Raw genomic sequence first — 23,451 nt, 5'->3', positions numbered from 1 at the left:
ATCATGGTGCTTTACTTGACATAATCAAATTTTTGCTTTGTCCATAGGCCAAATGAGATATAAATGATGTTTCTGTCTTGTGGTGGTGGTGGGGGGGGGGGCATTCTGACACATTGGTGGTATACAAGCTAAACATGAGCTTTACGCTTCAGTGCTTATCTTAGTTTTGGTTTAAGGCATTAAATTCTCATGCTTCTCCTAATTAAACAACCATGCTTGTACAGTGCTAATAAAACATCTGAGGTTAGCGCAGCCCTCGATCACTAAAAGGATCTCTGAGACGATATAAGTGCTGCATACTACTATGCCAAATATTGACTTCCCCTGCTAACTCTCCATCACATAAAACTTATGAAGGCAGTGTAAGTAAAGTTCAGTTGAAAGTAAAATATTGCAAAACGAACGGAAAGCATTTGTCAAAATGCTAAATTGAGAAATTAAATAAGCACTGTAGTTGATCAGTATTGTGCAAGGACTCAATCATACTCATGAAACCAGTCAGAGTGGAAACATTTCATTTTGCCATGCCAAATCAACTCCTCTAGCCTTATCCCACTTGGCAGGATAGCTCACAGAATTGAGCTTAAGCATCTCAGTGTAACAATTGCCCTCTGCAAGCATTGGAACTCTGAACTTAGATAAACTGCTTGAGTAGCAGCAGTTATTGGTGCTGGCCCAGCATTCCCTTTCTTATGTAAGTACTGCAAAGGTGTGTGGGAAAGAAGTATGGAAGAGGCAAGAACCCATGACAGATATCATCCAAAGCTAACCATACATTTATGTTCATAATAGTGTGAGTTGTTTTTATTAGCAACTAGTTGTGGACCCAGGGGCACAGAGTGGGGATGGGTGCAAGTGAGACAATGAACAACCAGTACATTTGATTTGGGTAGAACAGGCCACAGCTTTATTGGCTACACTACAGGAGCTTCGGCGCTTCATAGAGGTGGATCCTGAACTGGGCAACCCACCTTCCATTCAATGAACCCTAGACCCCCAGCCCGCCTGCTGGGTCCCATCCTAGGAGTGGTTAAGTTGCCCTGTGAGAGCCACATGGGTGCCAGCCACTGTGTGGTGAGAGCCCTGCTGACAGCACCCAAGCTCAGCATGCTGATCTATTGGCTCCAACAGACCCCTGCTGGGGTGGTCCCCATAACCATGGGATGTAGGCACCCAGACATTGCCTACCTAACCAAAGGATCTGTCCCAATGCTCCAGCTGTGACAATAAGAAAAGATCGTACCTGACCCCATGACAACCAAAGTGTAGGAGAGAAAAAGGACCCACTGAACAGAGACTGAGGCCTATGACTGACTGCTAATTACATAGGGGTGAGTGGGCAGGCAGAACCCACTGACCCACTCCCAGCCAAGTCTAGGACACATGTAGCCTGTCGGGTGCCTAGTGCAGTGACTAGCTTCAGTCTCCCAACCTTGGAGTCCACAAAGCTGTGTTGAGGTAAACCCCGACCATGTTTTCCTTTCATTATGGAATTTTAACATAATATACATAGGGTTCCAAGGATGTCTGCATCCAGACACTAACCAGACATAGGCTTATTTATTTTCTGTAGGTCAATATCATGTGCCTACCAAACCATGTTAATATTTACAACCCTCTTTTTCTTTAATACTAAAGTCATCCTGTGACTGCAATTTACAATTTTACATTTTTATATAGGGTACTAGGAACAAGGTCTGTTGTGAAGAAAAATACAATGGGCTCCAGAAAGAGGCTCTGGGTGAGTGCCCCCCAACCTTAGTGTCTTCCCACCCCCAACTTACCCCCACCACTCCTCGTCTTAATACCAACCAACCACCAACCACCTCTTCCTTTCAACTACCTTCACACCCTTGAAATGCCACTGCCTGTACACCCATGACATTCAGTCACCTGCACCCTTGCTGACTTCCCACTCCCCTCCCCCACCTATGATATTCATTCACTGCCTCCCTTTGCTGTCTTCCCACCCATCCCATAGCTGAGACAAAGTATGGCTTCCCCACCCCTGTGTGTGTGTGTCCCTATGTCTATGGTGCCTCAAAGCTCTGAACGAGGCCTAGAATGAAAATAAGGTAAAATAATTATGGGCAGTGTGTGGGCGACATGGCGACAGTCACACAGATGCTGAAGCTCAGCATTCCTTCTGTTTGCCGTGAATTTTTGCTGCATTTTCCTGTCATATTCAAGCTTGTGGCATTTAGCATCAATGTGAGCTTGTGGCAGGATCCGGGGTTTTTTGCGTGACTTGTTTTTGTTATGGTACGCCATAGAGTATGCACCTCAAGGTGGCTGTTTTCTGTAAGGGAATTTATTGGACTTCAACTTTCCATCCCCTCCCTGCAGCCTCTACATAGGAAAAGGACAGTCCTTCTCCACAATGAAGGCCAAAGCAAAAGGGAAGCGGCCTCAGCAGGTTATAATGACAAAAAGTCCACCCGGAACAGCAGCCATTTCCTCCAGAGGAGCTGATCTTTGCCATCTGGAGAGCAGCTGTAATTCTGAGTGATCTCCAGCCCTCACCTGGAGATTGGAAACAGTGGTTCCTCATGAGGAAATGACATTGTACCTGCCTGAGGTCCCAGCCCTCCTCAAACCCCACCCACTCCTGGCTCCATCCCTTAAATCTCCAGAAATTTCCTAACCTGGCGTTGGCAACCCTATTTTCTCCCATTTATCTTCCCCTCTGATCAACTGATCATTGCCTTCCCCTTCCCTACAGCCTGTATGTAGGAAAAGGACAGCCTTTCTCCACAGTGGGAGGGGGGACCAAAGCAGTTTACATCATTCTCCTCTCAAAACTCTGTGCAGTGGGTTAGGCTGGAAGTCTGTGATAGGTCCAAAATCACCCAGTCAGGTTCCACAAGAACCTGGGTCTGGCAGCCCCCACTCTGAAGCAATGACTCCTATACCTCCCTAAAACTCCACCACAGAATGTCCACCAACCTGGAACTGGCAGCCATAGTCAGGACTGGCCGCAAAGAGTGCTCCCTCAGAGACCTGTAGTGATACTTTTCAGACCAAAACTCTCTTACTGGTAACATTTTTCCCCTTCCAGAGGAGGATAGGGAAGAGTTCTTAACCAATCGAGGAAAGCGTCTCTCTGGCTGTTTCCCTCCTCCTCCCTCTCTCAGCCAATCAGGGCTAGGGTTTCTTTTTCTGCTCTGTGAATCAGTGCAACAGGCGACTTGGCCAATGGGAGAGTAGGGAGAGCCAGTAACTGCCAGACCTGTGGGTTGCGTTTCACTGAGAGAATCGGCTTTGCGGGCTAGCAACAGTCACTCAGGTGGGAAAGAGTAGCAGACTGAACCATTGGCACACAAGTACTGTTGATTTATATTTGATGGGCCAACACTTGATACCCCACAGTCCCTCCCAGTCCCAACCAACGAGGGAGCTCAGTTTTGCCACCACAGAGACTACTGAAAATAGTCTGAAAATAGTGCAAGAGAATGGTGAGGACAGAGACTTCTTGCTTGTGGGTAGGGCCTCACTGTCTCGGCTCCATCTTCACTGGTGGGCCTGTTAGCATTAGGATAGAGATTTGCAAGTGCCATTGGTCCATGGCCAGTAGATGGGATTAGGCTGCCATTGAGTTTGCTTACAGAATTGTATTGTTAAATGAGGAAAATATGGCAGATGTTGGATTACTCTGTTTCTCTGGGGTGTACTGCGCTTTGGTTTTGTTACTGTGGTAAAACAAACTACTCACATTTTTGTAGGAAATCTGTAGGACTGGTTTCCCCATTGGTCAACTCGCTATCCTTTCTTGAGCAATAACATATATGGTATGCCAATATCTCCAGTGCAGGATATAGAATGGAAGGAGATAATTACAATTTAAGTAAATCTTGGATGTGAATATGAAATCTTTGTGATTAATTTGGTACCAACGTGAACTTATATATACTGGAAATTGTAACAGTAAAACCTTCCTGTACATTCCATCTTTCAACGTTCTTTGATATAAAGCCTACTGGTGACAAAGGTACTTTTAAATTCCAGAGTAGACTGGCTTTGGCATTTTAAAAAAATTCCTCTAAAAGATAAGCTTAAATGGAACTTATAAAAAACCCTTTCCTTCACATAGTAAAAAAAAATCAGTAGCTATGGTGTAGCTAATTGAATGAAAAGTAAGGTTTTTGCAGGGAGGGGTCTTCTTATATTGTAAAACAGGAAGACATTTCTCTTTTGCTTTGGAATATATTGTGTGAAGTAATTGAATTTTTAAAAATGATTGCTAAAGGAGGGTGAAGTCAGATCAGGTCTTTTAATCCTCGGGCTCATTCACAGCTGTAGACCAATATACATAGAACTATGTTATTGCAATGCAGTCATGCAGGACCTCTTAGGGCATGGAATTTCTGCTTGCTTTTTATGCCTTTGTAAGTAAGAGCATCTTAAGTCATATTTTGCAGCTCCTAATAGAATTGTCACGGTCTGTTCTATTACACAATTGAATGCGTTTCTGGTGCTCTCACATGCGGTGTTATCTTTAGTCTATCAATCCAAACTGAGCATTAAGGAAAAAAGGTCAAGATGGGGGGGAACTTGTGTGTATGTGCTGGTCTTCCTTTGGGCTGCACACCTTCTTCTGAGAGTCAGAATAATAATAATAATAATTACTATTATTATTATCATTCACCCTATCCCAGCCTACACCAAGCTCTGGGTAATGTACAGGGGCATAAAGCCATAAAAACAAACACACAACTTTAAAATCCAGTATGCTGTTTGATAAAAATTAAAGCCAGATACAAAACAATAAAAAGAGATCCCAGATGGTGTCCTATAAATTGGTATATTCCCTTTCTGGTATCCCAGGCCATCTCCTGGGGGCATTGGAGAGGGAGCTTAAAACAGAGAGTCCAGATGGGAAGAAACAAAGAGGGTGTCTGGCAATAAGGAACCGTTGCTCCTCTCAACAAAATCCTGGCAGAACAACTTTGCCTTGCAGGCCTTGTGGAATTGCCGAAGGGTCCTGGTGTCATTTGTCAGAAGAACTGGCTCGTAATTACCTTTCAGAGATGCATATATTCGCATCGTATGTTTAATAATTTCATTTATTTATTGATTTGATTTATATCCCGCCCTACCCCACCGAAGCGGGCTCAGGGCGGCTTACAATACAGAGATTCTAACAATAAAATTCAAATTTTAAATATAATAAAAATTTACATAATTAAGAAATTAAAAACATTTAAAAAATCATTACATCAATCCAACATATGCAATCTATAAACTTCCTTCAGTATTTTTGTAGTTTGGTGCCGATCAGTTATAGGCCAACCGGAAGAGGACTGTCTTACAGGCCCTGCGGAATTGTCCAATATCCCGCAGGGCCCTGACCTCTTCCGGTAACTGGTTCCACCAGCAAGGGGCTGTTACTGAGAAGGCCCTGTCCCTGGTTGACTTCAACCGGGCCTCCTTTGGCCCGGGGATTACGAGCAGATTTTGGGAGCCAGATCGCAGTACTCTCTAGGGAACATATGGGAAGAGACGGTCCCTAAGGTAGGCAGGTCCTCGACCATATAGGGCTTTAAATAGTTTATAACAGTATTTGGTCACAAAGATGCATAAACTATTTATAAGAATTAGTCTGTTGTTGTGGATGCATCATCTTCATATGGAGAGCTCCAATGGGATTTGGTAGACCTTCCCTTTTAAAAAAAAATATGCATAGGAAGGAGGGAGACACTACCAACAATGAGAGGTCTGTGCACCTACCATTTCTCCTTCTAGCCTTTGCCTCTTTTGTCTTGTTTGTTCCAAGTATTCCTTCCACTGACCGCCTATATGCTGATCAGAGGTGTAGTGGGTGAAAGAGAGCTCTGGTAAGGCACCTAGAAGCATAAGAGGAAGCCACTCAGAGCAGAAAATGAAGGGGTGGGGAGATCTGGCATATTTTTTTCATTCCACAACTGGTTTCAGAACCGAATCTGGTATAATTCAAAAGAAAGACTTCTATTTTACCTTGTAAGTGACAAGACATATTCCAGTTTTGGGGAAAGGCCCATACAAGAAACAAGAGACTTTGGGTATGTTTGCGCAGCGGAGTGTAACGGAAGAAATTATTATCATTTTCGTTGGGGGGTGGGAGGGAAGAGATTCTAAAATCTGCAAAACTCAAAATAAGTGAAGGAAGGTAGTATGATTCTAGCATGAAATGGACTTTTTCCATTGCTTTTAATCTCCTATGACATTGTTAGGCTTGCAAGCCACCAGGTCGTAGCGGGGGATCGTCTGGTTTTGCAGGCTCCTTCCCTCCACTAGCCAGCTAGCCGGTGGGGAGAAACCCCACTCCAACAGTCATCATGTACCTTTAAATCTGTGCAGGCTTAAAAGAAGCCTGCAAACTGCCTGTGTTTTGGATTGTGTGTGCCTTTAAATCTGAGCAAGAGGAAAGCTGAATGGACAGGGCAAGTAGGCATAGCCATGTGAGTCTTCCTGGTGAGTTTGTGAAACATGTGAGAAAGGAAGAGAAGCCAGCAGAGTCTCTCTGTTTATTTGGAGGAAAACTCCACCCCCTAGGCTGCTTCGCTTTCATTTTCCTGTTAGTCTGAAGAAGTTAGTTGAAATAAATCAGATTGTTACATTCAGCAACCCCTGTGAGTAAATTGTCCACTGAGATCACAAAAGTGTGTGTGTGTGCTGGGTTTATTTTGGCTGCTTTGTGAGAGTGTGTGTGTTCATGTTCACTTTCATTTAGTGGAACTGCAGCTGCTGGGGGATGAGGAATGAAGACTGTATTCAGGGGAACTGCACTGCTGTATTTTTATTTTATTTATTTTAGGAAATGGGAAAATCTCCTTGCTCCACCTCCAGAGTCTCCTGGCTCCATCCCCAAAGTCCCCAGATATTTTCTGAGTTGGATATGGCAACCCTGGACATTGTCCAGCCTCTCTTACATATCTTGCCATTCTTTTGCCTAACATAGTTTTGTCTATTATTTTTGGACCGGACATTAGGTGCAGAAGAAATACAGCAGAATGTCTTGATCACTGAAGGCAAAAAGGGGGTGATGAAAAACACAGAGAGGGTGACAAGCCTCAAGCTGGTACAGAATATGATACTCATACTGGTATCAATGTATTTTGAGAATCAGTTTCCTCAGGTCATGCATGAAACATTAAAAGGTGTGTAACTGAATGTCAAAATAAACCATTTGCGAGCATACATGTGATGAAACGCTGTACTGATAAATTGTATAATAGCACCAATCATGAATTGCAGTCTATCTGTGATATTCTTCATTAAACAATTGAAGTCATTATTTATTATATTTATTCTGATATTAGCCCTCTAAATCAGTTTTTCCTCTTTCCACATCTTCAGCTGCTATGGTTATTTTTTTTTCCTAAGAGTATTCTCCTCAGTAGGCCTTGAATTCAGCAGGAGCTCACAGGAGCACAGCTCCTGAACAGCCCCCCTTCTCCTCCCCACCTACCTTGTCCATTGAATACTTGGTGCATCTGCATAACAAACCCTGGATTAGGAGAGCAGCCAGCCAGCCAGCCACCAGGAGCTTTGCCAGCAGCCCCCATTAATCCCTGGAGAAGTTCACGTCACCCTTTCTCCACTTCTTATGGTTGGTGGCTTGCTGGCCTTTTGACTGTGAGGGGGGGGGCAGCCAAGGAGAGCCCCAGGTGAGTGAGGCCTGCTTGGGCTACCTGGATCTCTAGCCAGTCAAGCAGTCCTCGCTTGCCTGGGGCTCTCCTTCCTTGCATCAGGTTGCTTTTGACTGGTGGGGGAGTGGCATATGTTAATAAGTTATGCTAATGACTCCACCACCTATTTTTCAACAAAATGACCCCTGCTCCTCAGAGTGGAGACTGTAACAAAAATGCATAATTCAGCTTCTGACTCAAAAACCCTGTTTCAGACATTGGTTCTTGCATCAAAGCGGCTAGTTAAAGGAGAAAATTCCAGACCATTTCAGCTGGAAACTGTACCACAGCCCAGTATCCTTCCAGTCTCAAGAGAAGGCTAATCCAATGCTGCTTTCTTTCAGTCTTGTCAACTGTCTCTGCTTGCTGTCTGCCAGTTCCTCATTATTATCTTCCATAGATAGTCACACAGCCTTAGGCAGGCCTGTAGCCCTAACTCAAGGTCCCCAACCAGCCCCGGGGCCTCTGCCTTCCCCCCTGCCTTTCAAATTGCTCCAGAGGTGTACAAGAACAGTCACCCACCTCCCAGAGTGATTTAAAGACCCCGCTAACCAGCTGAGTATTTAAATCACACAGAGAGGCTGTGGACTGCCCCTGCCACGCCTCCTGTGTGATTTGAATCACAGCGGGGGAGGCGGCTGCCTGAGGCTTTCCCTTCCTACCTCCACCACGTTTTGAGGGCTGCCCTGTCAGACTCTGTTCATTGATACCCTTCCTGAATGCTGATCACTAACCAGATTGATTAATAAAGATATATGCTTACTAACCCATATTAGTAGAGTAGTAGAGGGGGGGGGCAGTAGGGAATAGCCCAAGAGTAGCTTCCCAGGAATATCAAAGGTTGTTAGGCAGTCTTTGAAGTAGAGAGTGCCGGGCAGATTCTCCCCCCCCCCCAGAGGCAGCAAGGATGTTGCCACCGGGAAATGTAACCACCAACTGTAGAAGATAAGGGGGAGCCGTGTGAAATGTCTCACATGCAAAGACAGCCTTTGTTTTGGGAATCGGGGGGGTAGTTGTGATTGCTTTGATGTAGAATGATGAATGCTAATAACTCGAACTGCTAGCCATCAGTTCCAATGTCTTTCATGCTGAAGTAACTTTGGAGAATACAATAAATGCAACTTTGTTTCAAATAACTAAGTCTGCTCATTTTGGAACTTCAATGAACCTTCGCTGACATGCCCCTGCTCTGCCATTCAAATTGCACGGGAGGTACTGCAGGAGCAGCAACCAGCCTCCATGTGCAATTTAAAGACCCCACCAACCAGCTGGTTGGTGAGGTCTTTAAATCACTCCAGGAGGTGGGCGGCTGCTCCCGCCACACCTCCAGAGCTATTTGAAGGTTGCAGGGGGGGGGGAAGGGAGGAGGCTGCCAAGCCATGGAGGAGACCACAGGCTGCCCCTCCCTCCACAATTTAAATCACTCCGGAGGTGCTACAGGAGCAGTTGCCCACCTCCCGGAGAAATTTAAAGACCTCTCCAACCAGCTGGTTGGCAGGGTCTTTAAATTGCATGCGGAGGCTGGGCACTGATACTGCCACACCTCCTGTGTGATCTGAATCGTGGGGGTGGGGCATCCCCTCAAGCCACAGCGGGGGAGGGCAGTGGAGAGAGAAGGTCAGGGAGCATAGTGGGGATTTTTTTTTAGATGGGGCCTCTTTTTAAAATTCAGGTTTTTAATTTTTTTTTAATAAATAAAAATTAAAAGCCCCCTACTTTAAAAAAAAACTGGCTACGGCCCTGGCCTGAGGTGTGATAATCTGACACTTCAGAACCTCTGATTTAAGTTCTTGTCCTCTGTTGACTTGACAGCACTGATGTTCTGCTATGTTGGGCTTCCTCAGTCTATGTGAAAAATCCATATTACCTGTTACTTCATCAATGGTATATTCTATACTCCTTGCCACCGTTTTGCATCTCTTGATTTATCCATTCTCCTTTTAGGATCTTATGTCCTTGCGTTCTCCTACCTTAATATACTCACCTTTCTAATTCTGTCGTCTGTACCGACTCCAAAATGTCTTTCAGATGCAGTCAAAATCATAAATTCCTGCTTTTCCTTAAACAAAGCAGCTGATTGTATCACTTTTCTCCTGTTTTTTTCTGTTCTTTACTGGAAAACTTCCACTTAGACACAGCTTTTCTTAACAGTTCCATGGCCCCTCTCATTGGTCACCATTAAAAGAAATTTAAGCAAAGAGTGTATCTGTGCCTGCTAGCAATTAAACTGCAGAGTCTTGTGAGCAAAAATTCTACTTTGTGAACTACTGGCTTTAAAGTTGTGAGCTACTGCTAAATTAGTCTGCTCTGGGGCCATTTTTCCTGAGCTAAGACAAACATGTGCGAGCTGGAGGTTAAAAAATGGTGAGCTAGCTCACACAAACTCAGCTTAGAGGGAACACTGCTAGATCAAGTAAATCTATTTGCTAAAGAACAGGCTGGAGGGAAGATCCATTCTAGGACACAGTCTGATTATGCAACATTTAAATGATAAATATGCAACCAATACCACAGTTTCATTGCATGCTCTCTTATTGACAAAATTGCCTTTGATTCCATTTCTTTGAAAAGACCCAGGGAAAAACTAGAGACTATATCTATCAATAGAAGGCACCTACATTTAATGCAAATCTTATATTCTAAGACATCTTTTAAAATCAGATACAACAGGATTGGACCTCTTACTAACACCATTTTTACATCAAAACGAGTGAAACAAGGTTGTGTTCTGGCACCATTGCTATTTATTTTTATATTAATATCATGTTTAGTAGTCTGAATAACCTTGATTTCCACACCCCTACTTCAGCCAATAGAAAGATTTCTGTACTCTTATATGCCAACTATGCAGTAATCCTTACTGGAACTCCTATGGGCCTCGGAAGAGCTTTGCAAGTATTTAGCCTCTTTTGTAATGTGAACCAGCTGACGATTAACTATCAAAAAAACCAAAAAAAATGTCTTTTGGGAAGAGACCTAAAATTTGGGGCACGGAGCATCAATGGTCACAGGGTAGAGCAGTTTGCTAGCTTTTAAGTATTTTGGAGTGATGTTACAATCGTCAGGAGCAAGGAATGCCCATCATGAGCGCATGGCTGAGATTGGCTGAAAATCTGCCCAGGCCATCCTAGTAATAATAATAATTTTAAAGGAGGGCAATGTGTACCTTCTGCGCTCAACTTATATCAAGCCAAAACTCTGCCCCGTCTTCTGTATGGGATAATACTAGGCCCTTCATCTTCCTGCTTTGCCGTTAGAAAGCATCCAATCAAAATTGTTAAGGGTGGTTCTCCATCTGCCCAGTTGCATTTCTTATGCAAGTTTGACCTGATTAAAACAGAGGCCTGGGTAAGGACTCCTTTGCATATTAGGCCACACACCCCTGATGTAGCCAATCCTCCAAGAGCTTACAGGGCTTTTGTTACAGGCCCTACTGTAGGCTCCTGCTACACACACACACACACAAAAAAAAAAACCCTGCTGGTCTCTATCTATTTATTTATTTATTTATTTATTTATTTATTTATTTATTTATTTATTTATTTATTTATTTATATTTCGATTTATATCCCGCCCTTCCCACCGAAGTGGCTCAGGGCAGCTCACAACATATAAACTTACATAAGTTTAGCTTAAAAACAATTACATAGTAACAGTTAAAACAATAAATTAATAAAACATAGAACATAAAAACCAGCGGTCTGTCAAATGCATTCTAGCTCCATCCAGAAATTCTCAGTGTCAGTTAGTTGTTGTAGGCCAGCCGGAAGAGGACTGTCTTACAGGCCCTGCGGAACTGCCCTAGGTCCCGCAGGGCCCTCACCTCCTCCGGCAGCTGGTTCCACCAGTAAGGTGCCGTTACCGAGAAGGCCCGATCCCTGGTGGATTTCAGGCGGGCCTCCTTTGGCCCGGGGATTACTAGCAGGTTTTGTGAGCCCGATCTTAGTACTCTCTGGGGAACGTGTGGGGAGAGACGGTCCCTAAGGTAGGTCCCTATGAATGTTTGGCTCAAATGAAATTATTCCCTGCAAGATTTAACACCTTTAATCCTTCAGGATTGCTTTTTCATTATCTCCTGGTTAACTGCAATTCATCATAACTCAATGACTCTAGGTTTTTCTCCACAAACTCTCCTAGTAATGGGACTGGATCAGGCGATTGCAACCATTAAACGGAGGTACTGCTTGATACTGGATGGCAATGTGATATTAGCAGGGCACCATTTTTTTTGGCTCCAGATAATACAAGATATTTCGTAGCTTTAACAGCCTGCCTTTTGTCTCTAGAGACCCTTACCCATCATAGAGCATTTTTTTCTAGTCAGATGGCATGTATTACCCTCTGCAGTTTTGGAAGGGAGATATAGAAAGACTTCTATGTTAGAGAGGGTTTGTCCTTGTGGTGCCGGTGTTATTGAAACAAATGAACATGTTATGCTCTCTTGCCAGTTCTGTCAGAAGATATGTGTTAAGTTTATTCTCCCTCTGCACAGAAGGTTCCTGGGTTGCTGTGATTCTGAGTTTTCAAGGAAGCTTCTTATGGGTGTCAATTTGCAGACTACAGCTTCTTGTGCAAGGTTTTCTGCAGCTGCCTGTAAAATTCGCCAAGATACCTTATGCCAGGGGTGTCGAACTCATTTGTTATCTGCCCTGAGCCCATTTGGGGAGGGCAGGATATAAATGTAATAAAGTGAATAAATAAATAAATCTGACAAAAAAAAGGAGACCTTGTCAGGCTGAGCCATGCGTGTCAGAAAATGTATCACTTGGTCTGATCATACCTGCTGTCTAGTGTTCTGTTGTTTGACTGTAACCCTCTTAGACCTTCCTCTTGGACTCTTAATAAGTCCCTTCTCTACTCAACACTTTGCACATCGGAATTGGAAACCATCATCAATCAATATCTATTAGAAAACAAGACCGATGACACAGATTCGGCCATTCATTGGGATGCCCTTAAATCAGTCCTCGGAGGGCATTTGATCTCCGCGTCTTCTCACCGGAAGAAACAGAAACAATCTGTCATTAAAGAACTCACAGATAAAATCAAAGAACTGGAATAACTTCATAAAGGAACAGGAGGAAAGAAGGCTTATCGTCAGCCGCTACATCATCACAAGCTGTTGGAAACAACAGAATGTACACAAATTCAGAAAAATCTCCTTTTCTTAAAACAAAAATTTTGGAGCAACTCCCCAAAGTCTCTACAATGTCTTGGCATGGAGAGTCAAGGGTAAGCGCTCATCCAGGATGGTTACATCTATTAAGGACAGCAATAATAAAGTTCATGTCAAATCTCAAGATATAGTCGATACTTTTTGCTGACTTTTATCACACTTTATACACCTCCAAGAATCCTACCCCACCTAGAATAGATTTCCTCACATAGTCGATAATTTTGCTGACTTTTATCACACTTTATACACCTCCAAGAATCCTACCCCACCTAGAATAGATTTCCTCACATAGTCAATACTTTTGCTGACTTTTATCACACTTTATACACCTCCAAGAATCCTACCCCACCTAGAATAGATTTCCTCACATAGTCAATACTTTTGCTGACTTTTATCACACTTTATACACCTCCAAGAATCCTACCCCACCTAGAATAGATTTCCTCACATAGTCAATACTTTTGCTGACTTTTATCACACTTTATACACCTCCAAGAATCCTACCCTACCTAGAATAGATTTCCTCACATCTTTGCATCACATCACAATGCTCCCAGAAGCCCATAATGATTTTCTTAATTGGAAAACTGAACCTCAGGAAGTTCTCCAGACTATAAAATCATTGAAAAACAACAAAACATCTGGTCCAAATGGTTATTCACCAGAATTCTACAAAAATTGCTTCCTTATTAATTTCACCTTTAGTGGATACCTGCAATGAAATCCTAACCTCTGGAAGAATGCCACCCTCCTGGACAGAGACTGTGATCGTTGTGATACCAAAACAAGGTAAAGATGTCTCAGTCCCTGCATCTTACAGACCTATCTTACAGGCGTCTGGATAGAGTGGTTCGGCAGTACTGATGCTTCTAGACTTGTTGGCTGCGTTCAACACAGTCGATCATCAGTTACTGACCCACCGCCTTGCCAATGCTGAGATACAAGGATTGGCCTTATAGTGGCTCTCCTCTTTTCTCCAGGGTCAGGGACAAAGGGTAGCGATAAGGGAAGAGCTATCCTGATGGCACCAACTTGTATGTGGTGTGCCACAAGGGGCGGTTCTCTCCCTGATGCTGTTGCAACCCCACTGATTGCCCAGAGGTTTGGGCTGGATATCATCAGTATGCAGATGACACCCAGCTCTATCTGTTGACTGGTGGCCAGTGTTAGCTTCTGTGGTTAAGGGTTTTAGTCCAAATTTGCAAGAGGGGAATCCTTAACCGAGACTCTGGGATAACTCCATAGAGAGAAAGCAAACAACAGACTCAAAAATCTTGACATAAATGGCTATTTATTAAGTAGTACTTGCTAATACGTAGTTCTAAGATCAGAATCCAATTGCAATTCAGGATTTTCATGAAACCATTACAAGGAATACATAGCTATAAATCTAATGTCCCATAATGTCTTGCCTATTGTCTTTAGCAAAGCAAAGCTTAAGCAAAGTTTATTTATTTTGTTTTATTCATTTATTTATCTACGTTAAATTTATATCCCACCCATTCTGTACAGACTCAAGGTGGCTAACAGCATAAAATAGACAGTAAACAAAAACAATATTAAAACAATAAAACAATCAGATAAATAACAATGGTGCTACTCAGGCGAGTCATGTAATTTCTTTCTCATGCGCACAGATCCTAAGCAGTTAGTAATCAAAGCACTATGGATCCAGATGTGGTGGCAGCCCTCTCCCGTTAGATGTTGTATGCCATCCAAAACAGTTCAGTCGTGCAGGCCCTGTGAAACTGCAATAAATCCTGTAGGGCCCTGATGGCTTCTGGAAGGGTGTTCCAAAGTATTGGGGCCACAACCGAGAAGGCTCTTGCTGTGGTGGAGTTGAGCCTAGCCTCCTTTACCCCAGAGACAGTCAGAAGATTTTGAGAGCTTGATCGCAGTGCTCTCTGGGGAACATGTGGGGCAAGGCAGTCTCGCAGTTAGGTAGGTCCTAGGCCATATAGGGCTTTGAAGGTTAATACCAGGACCTTGAAATGGATTCGATACGCAACAGGCAGCCAGTGCTGTGATCTCAGCACAGGCTGAATGTGCTCCTGACGGAGAAGCCCCATTAGTAGCCTGGCTGCAGCATTCTGCACCAGCTGCAGCTTCTGGATCTGAGTCAAGGGCAGCCCCATGTAGAGAGTGTTACAGTAATCGATACTTGAGGTGACCAAGGCAAGGATCACTATTGCTAAGTCGCTGCGCTCAAGGTAGGGGACCAACTGCCGTGTTCGCTGAAGGTGAAAAAAAGCAGCTCTGGCAGTGGCTGCTAATTGGGTCTCCATAGTTGAGGACTCACAAGCTCTTAACTCTCGATGCTGGTGTCAATGCCTCCCCATCGAAGACTGGTAGAGGAATCACCTTTCCCGGGCCGCTGCGACTTAGATAGAGAACCTCCGTCTTCGTTGGATTCAGCTTTAGTCGGCTCAGCCTGAGCCATGGTACCACGGCTTGCAGCGCCAGGTCCAAATTCTCCAGGGCGCAGCCAGACCGGCCACCCATCAATAGATACAGCTGGGTGTCATCTGCATACTGGTGACAACCCAGTCCATACCTCCTGACTATCTGGGCAAGGGGGCGCATATAGATATCAAACAACGTTGGGGGAAGAACTGCCCCTTGGGGCACCAACAAATAAGTGGGTGTCTCTGGGACAGCATTTCCCCAATTGCCACCCTTTGTCCCCGACCTTGGAGGAAAGAGGAGAGCCACTGTAAGGCAGACCCCTGTATCCCGACATCGGCAAGACAGCTAGACAGCAGCTGGTGGTCGACTGTATCAAATGCAGGCAACAAGTCTAATAGCAGTACTGCCAAGCCGCCCTGATCCAAATGTCTCAGGAGGTCATCCATGAGGGCAACCAGCACCGTCTCCATCCCGTGGCCTGGGCAGAAGCCAGACTGGAATGGGCCCAGTATGGAAGCATCCTGCAGGAAACCCTGTAACTGTGTTGCCACCGCCCTCTCTATAATCTTACCCAAAAAGGGCAGGTTTTACACCAGCTGATAGTTGGCCAAATTGGTCAGGTCTAAAGGTGGTTTCTTTGAGAGGGGGCAGATCACAGGCTTTATGAGGGATCTGTTGACAATAGATCGAAGTGGATCACATAACGCCGTCCGGCAAGCTTTTATCAGCCAAGACGGGCACGGATCCAAAACGCAAGTTGTAGGGCACACTGAAATGAGAATCCTGTCAGCTTCCTCCAGGTCGAGTTGGACAAAGTGATCCAGAAATGGACCTGAAGACATGCTCAGAGCCTCAAGTTCACTTACTGTTTCAACTGTGACAGGGAGGTCGTGACAGAGTGATGAGACCTTATCTGTGAAAAAATCCACAAAAGCCTTGCAGCCGATTTCCAGAGAAGGACGGGAAGCTAGAAGAGGGAAGGAAGAGCTAAACTGAAGTGGCAAATGAAAGAGGGACACTAAGAATGTTGCATAGCATGGTAGCATATCTCACCTGTCTTCCGTATGCCTTCAACGGATGAAGTGGAGGATTTAAGACTAAACTTGTCCTGATTGACTGGTCTAATATCCTTTTATCCACCTCTCAAAGTTATCTGACCACCCCATTCAACCAATCCAGAATGAGGGGTCAACTCCTTGACTTTGAAAGCCATTACTCATCACCGCAAAAGTCCCTTCCACATCAACACTATCTTTTCCCTGCCAAATGTCATTCTAACTTTTGGGGGTAATTTCCACACTCTTTCCCCATTCTTACTCTGGCCCTTCTCTAGATCGTCAGAGAACTCCATGTTGTATCAAAGAATCCATCTTGAACATGACAACTCTGGCCTCTTCCTAAGCCTAGAACACATTCATCTACCAGGAATACAACTTTACATGAATGAGTGAGCTGCTCTTATACTACTGGAAACTTAAGATCCCTTTCCTGACTTAAACAGATGAGCTGAGATTAAAAAAAAAACAAAAACATGATTAAGTACCAGAAAATAGCGAACCAATGTTATATTTATACATGGATATGTATACACTCTTCTTAATACACAAGAATCTACCATTGAAATGTATTAAATCTAAGAGTTACCCCTTAAAAATCCCATTCTTAATTCTTGGCCTCATTCCCAATCCTTTTTAACCGCCTTTTGATCAATCCCATCATTCTATGGAACATCTCCACAATAATTTCCCTAATAATGAACATCCTTGTATGATTAAAACAACCTCTATATTAATTAAATATACTTCTATATTGGATCTCTATATAAATCTATGGCATGTTGTGTGTATGTCAGCTAAACCATGCTGTGAACTTTACAACCCAGACAGCTTCTGACAGGCTCTCTTCCCTCCTCCCATCCAGGAAGGGAATTTTCAACCCAAGCTAATTTGGCCTACTGCCCTTCCTCTGGTTTCTTCTCAGTATGTATATTCAGGTTAAAAAGTTTCAACGTGACTCATTCCTTTTCCCAATCTTTCTCAATGAGCAGCACTATCAGGGCATCTAATTAAGAGTCTTAAGACCCTTAAAAGAGATGTTAATTGCTTTTTACCAGCTAATTCCTATCATAAAATCCATTCCCCCCCTCCTCTCTTTCTTTCACAAAACAAGTTTCAAAAGAACTCTGGCATTTGGTCCCATAACGAATCAATACTTCTCCACGTTTACTCAAGTTACTGTGTACTTTAGAACAGTCAGTTTGACCTAGTGAGAGTTTTCTGTTAGCCATTGTTTCAGTAACTTTCGTTGCTCAGGCCCCTTTTTGCTGAAGAATCAATTCGAAGAGACCATTTCATGAAGGCCTATATGTTTGAAGACCCAGGTAAGAAACTTTCACAGCATGCTAGCATGGCTAACACCGGTCCAACTCCTCCACAGAAGATCTGACCATGGCATTACAAGCTGTGGCAGAGTGGCTCAGGCTGAGTCGACTGAAATTGAATCCAATGAAGATGAAGGTTTTGTATCTAAGTTGTGGTGGTCCGGGAGAGGAGGTCTTATTACCGACCTTTGATGGAGCACCACTTATGTTGGTGCCAAAGATTAAAATCTTAGAAGTATTCCTGGACTCCTCTTTAACAATGGAGGCCCAGGTGGCAGCCACTGCCTAATTAACCTTTTATCACCTTTGGCTGATAAGGCAGTTGGTCCCCTACCTCAAACGCAACAACTTGGTGACAGTGATCCATGCCATGGTCACTTCAAAACTGGATTGCTGTAATGCCCTCTACATGGGGCTGCCCTTTTCTCAAACCTGGAAGTTTCAACAGTTCCGCAGGGCCTGTAAGACGGCGCTCTTCCACCAGGCATTTGTTAATTAAGATCACAGGATACAACAGACTCCAAAACATCTGGACCACTTCTAGCATGAAGAGAGTCCATTAAGTTCTGGAATATTCCCGGGGCCATGTTGACCCCAAACTGCAGCTGCTTGACCTGGAAGGCCCCCCTGTGCGTGACTATGGTTTGGGCCTCTGCTGTGGTGGTCTCCATGGGGAGTTGCTGGTAGGCCTAAGCCAGATCCAGCTTGCCAAAGATTTTAGCCTCCGCAAGTGACGCCAACATGTGACTGACCACGGGGATCGGATATGCATGGTCCTGCAGAGCCTTATTAATTGTGCATTTGTAATCCATGCAAATGCGGATGCTCCCATTAGGTTTAACTGGGGTCACTATGGGGGTTTCCATTTGGCACTGGCTACAGGTTCCAGCACCCCCTGCGCCATAAAGCGATCTCATTCTTCCTCTACTTTGGGTCTAAGGGCTAGAGGCACTCGCCTGGCCTTCAGCCTTATGGGCTGCACATTTGGATTAAGGTTTAGGGTTACTGGAGGGCCGGTGTAAGTACCCAGTGTGCCGTCAAAGACTTCTGGGAATTCCTCACACACGCCCTGGAAGTCCCTCTGAAAGAATGATTGGTGGATCTCCATGACCCAGATCCCCAGTGGATCAAACCATGATTGTCCCAGTAGGCTTCATAGATCCCCTTCTACTGCTATAAGGGATAGCCTGCCTTTGAACTGACCATATTTGATGGGTACCGCCCCACCCCTAGGACAGCGACACTTCACTTTTGGAAGCCTCTGACTATGAACAGGGATGGCTGTAAGTGGGACTCCCCGTCAGACCATAGCTGCCGGAAAGTTCGGGCCAAGATGACCGTCTGGCCCACCCCAGAGTTTACTTCCATGGTGCAGGGCTTGCCGTTAATGATCACAGTCACCTTAAATTTATCAGGGGAAGGCATGGGAATCTAACATACCTGATCCCCTGAAGTAGTGAGCTCCTCAATGTCCTCCACGAATGCAACTTCATGGTGGCCACCATTTTTCGGTCGCGCTGAACTTCCCTGACCTTGGTGCATTGACTTCTAGCAGCAGACTCACGCTTTTCCACCTTTCCACACGTGTGGCAGACCACATCCTGGTACTTGCACGAGCAGCATTCATGGTTCTTTCCACAGCTGGTACAGCCTCAGGTCGTCGCTGGTTCAGTGGCAGCAAGAGAAGGACGTTTCTGCGCAGTATGGTGTACCTTCAAAGCTTCAGTCCCTTCGGGTTCTTCCAGGTTGGATCCACTGTCGACCTAGTGGGTCCCTGTTATGCGCTGCTCTTTATCTGATTTTTCATAGGAGGCTGCCTGACTCAGTGCATCCACCAGTGTGAGGGGCTTGTGTACCGTCAGCTTCACCTGTAGCTTCTCATCTCAGAGGCCAGCCATGAAATGGTCGAGTAGGGCCTCCTCAAGACTAATGAAGGTGCACTCTCGGGTGAGTCAGCGCAGCTCTGCCAGTAATGCAGAGATGGTCTCACTGGCCTTCTGGATCTGTTTGTGGACTTTCAGGCTTCTGGACGTCTGGGTTGGCCGGGGCGAGAAGTGTTCTGTAAGCTTCTCCATGATGACCTGGCAGCATTGTCAGTCAGCAACATGGGCAAGATCAGGCTCTCTGCTAGCTCCAGCATGTCCTCCCTACAGATGCTGAGCAAAAGCTGTTTCTTCTTTTGCTCATTCATGATGGCATGGTACAGGAGGTAGAAGTTTAGCCTCTTCTCCCATCTCTCCTACAGCTACCGGTAAGTGGGATTGAACTCCGGAAGGTGCCCGTGATCCCCTGGTGCAGCAGCCTGGTCAGAGCCGTTGCAGGCACGGATGCGCTAGAGTCTGCAGGAGTGCTCACCTTCGGTTCCTGGCATGGCAACCTTTTTCAGCGATGGTGGTGAGATGCGTGGAGCAGGAAACGGCTGTTGCACGGTGCGGTGCTGGTTGCTGGATTGCCTACCAGGATCCCACTTTTGTTGCCACTATAATATAATGGGTTGAAAGCATCAAGGAGAAGAGGTAACAGTGATAGCAGCTCTTTATTAGAGACAGCATGGTATAGGGCTGCACTAACAAGACTGAGTAACTGGCCAACGGTGCCATTACTATATACAACTCTGTTTTCCCACGTTAGCAGGTCATTGGGCCATTCAAACTGGCCAGGGCCCTATGATTGGTGCAGGGCAGCCGATATCAAGATCCTGCTGCCCTTTGTTCCTAGTTCCCCAAGCTCCATTCTTCCGACTCCAATGAGCTAAATAGGAATGCCCAGATCCTTGGTACAATTCAGCATACATAACGTATGTTTTAATGTATTTTTATATTTCATGTTTATACATGAACGTGTAAGCTGCCCTGAGCCTGCGTTGGCAGGGAGGACGGGATATAGGTCGAACAAACAAACAAACAAACAAATAAATATCTCACTCCTGAATCAGGATTATAAAATCTTTACCTCTCTTACGGCTAGACATCTGTCTGTATTCATCACAGATTACATGCATATTAACCAGACTGGCTTTAAACCAGGACATGACCTGGCAAATAATATTTTTAAAGCAATCAGCATAATCTCCTCCTGCTCTAAATCTTCTCCAGAGACAATGTTACTCTTTCTGGACACTGAAAAAGTTTTTGATACCTTGGAGACCACCTATCTAATCCCGCTGCTACAGCACATGAATTTTGGAGACAGTTTTATAAGAATGGTGGATTCAATCTATGCTAATCCCTTGGCTTGAGTTTGAGTAAATGGAGCAGTATCTACCTCATTCTCATCGGATCATGGAACTCGTCAAGGCTGCCCGCTGTCATCCATTTTATTCGTGTTGGCACTGGAACCTCTAGCTGCTGAAGTACTTCACAAACTGGTGCAAAACACAGCAGCCATCAAAGGAGTTCAGATACATAGTCAGACTTTTAAACTAAGCGTGTTTGCTGATGACATGCTGGTGTTTATTACACAACCTACCCCGTTAAATGTTTAATGCCAGTTTAAACAATTCAGTCTTGGAGACCCTGCGGAATTGTGGCAAGTCCTAAAGGGCCCTGATGTTTTTGGGAAGTGTGCTCCACAAAGCAGGGGCTGCCACTGAAAAGGCTCTGGCTCTCGTGGCGGACAGTCAATATATATATATTCTTATGCTTTCTTCTTATTATGATATAGGATAAATGTATTGAAGAAGATGATGAAGAAGAAGATATTGGATTTATATCCCGCCCGCCACTCCGAAGAGTCTCAGAGCGGCTCACAATCTCCTTTACCTTCCTCCCCCACAACAGCCATAGCTCTGGCAGAGGTTGTCCATGAAAGGGCAGCTGCTGTGAGAGCCCTCTCCAGCCCCACCCACCTCACAGGGTGTCTGTTGTGGGGGAGGAAGGTAAAAGAGATTGTGAGCCACTCTGAGACTCTTCAGAGTGGAGGGCGGGATATAAATCCAATATCTTCATCTACCTCACGGGGTGTCTGTTGTGGGGGAGGAAGGTAAAGGAGATTGTGAGCTGCTCTGAGACTCTTCAGAGTGGAGGGCGGGATATAAATCCAATATCTTCATCTACCTCACAGGATGTCTGTTGTGGAGGAGGAAGGGAAAGGAGATTGTGAGCCGCTCTGAGACTTTTCGGAGTGGAATGCGGGATATAAATCCAATATCTTCTTCTTCTTCTATTTTATGTTGATTTGATTCATTACTTTTTAAGAATGGAACTGAAAGATGAAATATGCTTTTTTTTACATGTGTATGTTTTATTCCCGCATTCTCTTTCATCCTATCCTTTTCTATACAAGCAGTTTTATAATGCCAACAAAGGACATTGCTATGTAGTATAACATAATGTGGATTGGGGTACAGAAAAGCATGTCATCAGCCTCCTTCACTGATGTGCGTAGGACAGATTTGCCTTTCAGACTTGACTCCAGTGCTGACCAGCAATACCGCTTGCTTTTTTTTTTTTTAATATGGCCTCAATATAAAACAATACCAAGAGGAATTAAGCCTTATCTTCCTCCACCTACACACACTGAAGCATATAAAGTTTTGTTTGCTACTGTTCAGGAAAAAGGGAATTATGTCCCCCAATCCACCTAACCACTTGAACCAATAATAGTCCAGCTGGGGAATGGACCTTCTTCCATTATGCATCAGAATGGTCATCAATCAGTACTATTAAAAGAGTAGCAATCTGCACTATTTCCCTAGTTATGGTCTATCTAGTTTGAATTTGGTTAGGCCTAATTAAAATTTAACAAATTCAACAAATCTCCCAATAAAAGCACCCTCCTGTGCCAGTTTGAAGCCCCCCCCCCCACACACACACAATGTTCAGTCTCAAAAGGAAAGCAGCTAACCCCACATTATTGAATACGGAAGGTGGGTGGGCAAATGCATAGCATAAAGCTTCAACAGAGTGTAGATGTCACCTTTAATAGTTCCTACCAACTCTCAGCCTCACTGCCAGTCAAAAGCATTCCGCCACACGAACGGGATTCTTATACTCATTCAGAAGAGGGGCTAGCACAAAGTTGTATCCTGACTTGATAAACTGGGGACTAGATTGTCTAGTTATTAGCTCAGCTCATTAATTTGTTTGTTGAACAGAGGTGATGCAATTAGATTGCCATCATGCAGAAAATTCCCCTTTATCTTGCAGGAGTTTCTTCTCTGAATGTGTGGCTATTTGTTGGCTCATTACCTTTTAGTTCATGTTTCTGTAAAGGACAGATCATTTCCCTCTCTTTTTCAGCTATCTGCTGGTGGCAAAACAATGTAAGTATCTGAGAAGCCCTCTACCTAATATCTACCATAGGAGAACTATTGGAAAGACTTGTGTATGGCTCATCCGATAGGACTATACAAGAATTTTGGTTTCTATAGCAGAAAGCAACTCATTCTGTAAGTTGTGGTGCAGATGGGGTGACGAATACATTTAGAGAGGACACAAGGATAACAAGCATCTTGGCTCCCTGAGGTGCCAAAGGAATGAGAAGTAAAATAAGAATGCATTAGTCACTGGTCTGAGTGTCCATGCTTACAACTAATTACAGCAAAAATTGCTCTACATCTCATTACCCCTTTTTATGCAGAGTCATGCTCTCACAGGCAATCTTAAGCATATGACCCAATGCTTCATCTGGCAACTGAACTTCTTATGGGCACAATGCGGCAATTACATAGGCTAGGTAACAGATACCTGACTATTGCACCTTCCCTCCAACATCAAGCAAGAAGTTAAAGAAAAAATGTTATTTAACATCTATATGTGCCCCCTCACCCAGTTTATCCAGGCGTTTGGTCTGGGCTGTCATCAATATGCTGATGACACCCA

Source organism: Heteronotia binoei, chromosome 5 (assembly GCF_032191835.1).
Source record: "Heteronotia binoei isolate CCM8104 ecotype False Entrance Well chromosome 5, APGP_CSIRO_Hbin_v1, whole genome shotgun sequence".
Classification (NCBI taxonomy): domain Eukaryota; kingdom Metazoa; phylum Chordata; class Lepidosauria; order Squamata; family Gekkonidae; genus Heteronotia; species Heteronotia binoei.
Note: the sequence above shows the minus strand (reverse complement) of the source record.